This window comes from Chionomys nivalis, chromosome X (assembly GCF_950005125.1).
Source record: "Chionomys nivalis chromosome X, mChiNiv1.1, whole genome shotgun sequence".
In the NCBI taxonomy this organism is placed as follows: Eukaryota; Metazoa; Chordata; class Mammalia; order Rodentia; family Cricetidae; genus Chionomys; species Chionomys nivalis.
The window spans coordinates 109,852,852-109,856,983 of NC_080112.1; positions in this window are offsets into that span (position 1 = coordinate 109,852,852).

Genomic DNA, 4,132 nt, shown 5'->3' on the forward strand with positions numbered 1-4,132 from the left:
ATCTGTGCTTAATAATGTCCATGATTCCTACTGCCACCAGCAACCTTGTTGATATCCTGATTCACATTGCCACTGAGGACCAGGTGGATGTCCATGATTCAAGCTTCCACCAAAATTCATGTGTCTACTGCCAGTAGACACCATGTTAATGTCCTTGATCAGAGCACCACTCAAAGACCATGTTGGTGTTCATTATCTGAACTACAATCCAGAACGATGCTGATATCACTGATCTTTGCTGCTTCTACATGTTGATGCCCATAGTTCCTGTTGTCCCTGGAGACTGTATAATGTCTAGGTTACATACTGATTCTCTAAGCCATGTTGATACCCTTGGTCCTTGCTACCACTGTAGATGATGTTGATGTCCCTGGTCCATGCTTCTACCAGTAACTCTGCTGATGTGACTGATCCTTTCAACCTCTATGAATGGTGTTGCTATCTAGGATTCAATCTGACACACAAAACTGTGTTGATGTGACTGAACCCAATACCAGTGGAAAACATATTGATGTCACTGATCTGTGTTGCCTCTGTTAACCATGTTGATGTCCATGATCTCATCTACCATGGGACAGCTTGTAGAAGTCATCTTGAAACCTGTGGTCCTTGCTGATATGATATGATGGCTGATATGATGTTGAGGTCCATGATCTATTCTGCCAGCTGAGACCAAATTTAGACACGAGTTCTGTGTTGCCAACATGAAGAATTTTTGATTTACTTTGTCCAGCCTAACATCTGAAACTAAGTTGATGGCTAGGTTGCATGCTCTTAATGTCAACTATGTAGATGTCACAAATCCTTGCTGACTCTATTAAGTTGCTACCCATGATTAAACCTACTATGCTGTCCTTACTGATTCTAAGCCATGTTAATACAAGTAGTCCTGGGTATAATTTTGATAGCTATGCTCTCTGCTGCAACCTGAGACCATGATGACAGAAGAATTCATTGTTGCCAGTGTGAGGAATGTTACTTGCCATGATTTAACCTACCATTAGAAACTAAGTTGATATATATAATTCATGCTGCCGCTTGTAGCCATGCTGAGCCCTGCTGCCTTTGTATACCATGCTGATGTCCATGATCAGACACACTATCCTATATACTTCTTCTGGAATACATGTTGATGCCTGTGGTCCTTACTACTGAATACCATGTAGAATTTTTGGATCTCTTATGCTAGCTATGACCATGGTAAGATAAGTGTTCTGCATGGCCAATGAGAAGAATGCTCATTTTGATGATTAACTACAATCTGGAACTATGAATACATCCACAGTTCATACTACCACCTGCAACCTTGTTGATATCAATGATATCTATAGCCATGTTGTTCATGACTGGACCTACACTGTTATTCCTCTTGGTCCTGAAAGCAATTTTCATGCCCATGGTCCTTACTACCGCTGGATAACATGTTAATTTCCATTAACCCCCCATGACACCTGTGATGATAATTTTTCTGTGTTATCAATGTGGAGATAGTTTTAGATGGCAGATTAAATCTTGGAAGTTAACAAAGTTGATATCCATAACTCATGTTGCCATCTGAAATCATGCTGATGTCAATGATCACTACTGCCTCTATTAACCAAATTGATGTCAAGATCTGACATAATATGCTATTCTTCTACTTCTGAAAACTATGTTGATGACTATGGTCCTTCAATGCACTGGATGCCATGGTGATTTCAGATCTTTCTCCTGACACTTTTGACCAGACTAAAGAAATAACTGTGTTGCCTATGTGAATAATGTTAATTTCCAAGATTCAACCCACCATTCAAATATAAATAGAAATGCATAATTCATATTGCCACCTATAAACATGTTGATGGCATTGATCCCTGCTGCATCATAAAAATGTTAATATCTATCACGGCACCTACAATGTTATTCCTATTGGTACAGACGCCATGTAGTTGCCTTTGGTTGTTTTTACCACCTAGTATGATAATGAAATCACTGATTTCTCCATCAACTCCATCAACACATGATGAGTTTAAGGTAAGTATTCTATTTTGCCAGCATGAAGAATGTTAATTTCCAAGAATTAAACTATAATCTGAAACTAAGTGGATATCCAGAAGGCATGGAGCAACCTCCAAAAAGTTGATGTCATCAATCATTGCTGTGCCTGTTAAATACGTTGATGTCCGTGATTGGAAATACAATGTATTTCTACTATTTCTAAAAGACATGTTGGTGCCCTCGATCTACTACCAGTGAAAAACATGTTAATTTCAATGACATCTCTGGTCATTTATACTCACAATAAATTAAGTGGTCTGTGTTAAAAACATGAAGAATGTAAATTATCAAGATTTATCAACTAAAACTAAGAAGATAATTCATGCCACTGCTTGGAAAAAGGTGATGTTTGATAAATGTTAACCATACTGATGCCTATGATAAGACCTACGATAGTAATTTTACTATTTCAAAAAGAAATGTGGATGCCTATGGACATTATTGCAGCTAAATACCATGTTGATTTCCATTTGGGAAGATGTAAAGTGTTCTGATTTGCCAATGTAAAGAAGGTTGTCCATAATTGATATAAAATGATAAACCTCCTATTTCTGGAAGCCAGATTGACATGAGGGTTCACTCTTGTCAATGGATCTGATGTGTATGTCCAAGTCTGTCCTGCCACATGAGACCATGTTGATGCAAGAATTTTGAGTCACTAACATGAAGAATGTCAATTTCCATTCCCTCGCCTACCATCTGAAACCATGTTAGAATCTAATACGCTTTTCGACATCAACAAATAGGATGATTTAATTGATGCCTGCTGCCTGTTAACCATATGAATGTCCATGTTTGAAAATGAATTGGTAATCCTACTATGTCTGTAAGTAATGCTGATGCCCTTGATCTTCTCAACACTGGATAACAGGTTGGTTTCTGTGATCTCTCATACCACAAATGACTGTGTTAAGGTAAGTGTTCCTTGTTGTTAATATATAGAATGCTAATTGCCAAGATATAACTAACTACTTGGAACTAAGTTTATAAACATAATTTATGGTGCCACCTGAACCCTTGACCATTTCATTGATTATAGGCTGCCTCTGTTAACCATGATGATGCCTAAGTTCTCAAACCCCATGTTACTGCTCTTGGTTTAGGAAGCCATAATGATGACTGTGGTCCACGTTACCACTGGGTAATATGTGCAATTTGATGTTCACTCTGGCCCATTATGACCATAAAAGGGGAAGTGACTTTGTTGCTAATGTGAAAAAATAAATTGCCCAGAATTGAACTACCTTCTGAAACTACGTGGATATCCATAATTCTTGCTGCCACATGCAATCAGCCTATTTCGTTGGTCTCTGGTGACTCTGATAAAAATTTTGATATCCATGATCAATTGTATCATGCTATTCATGCTATTTATGGAAACCATGGTAGTGTGCTTAGTCTTCTTTGCCCTTGAATGTGAAATTAATGCCTATCATCTTTCCTGACACTGGGAACAACAATGATAAAAAATTCTGTTCGTGATGTGAAGAATATTTTTCCACGATTTTACCTGCAATGATCTGAAACTGTTTATCTATAATTTTTAAAGCAAGCTGCAACCATGTTGATACCATTGTCTCTGTTTACCATGAGGATATCCAAGATCAGATAAGCCAAAATATTTCTATTGGTCTGGAACCAATTTTGAAGACTATGTTTCTTCTTATACCTTGAAATGAAATATATTATCATTCTTGTTAATTGTAAAGGTTTAAACTGTAATTAGAAACTTAGTTGATATCCATGATTCAAAGAATCACCTGTAACCATGCTGATATCATTGAACCAGCCTGCCTTTGTTTATCAAAATGATGTGCAACATATTCCCTACCATGTTATTCCTACTCGTTCAGGGAATACAATATTGATTTCTGTGTTATTTCTCACTGAATAGCATATTGATTTCACTGAAATATCCTGCCATCTGTGAGAATATAAAGGTAAGTGTTTGGTGTTGACAAGGTAAAAAGGTAAATTTCTAAGAACTGAACTACCAGTTCAACTAAGCTGATATCCACCAATCATGCTGCTTAATGCAAACAAGCTGATTTTATTGATCTTTGCTGCCTCTCTTAAATATTTGATGCCCATGATT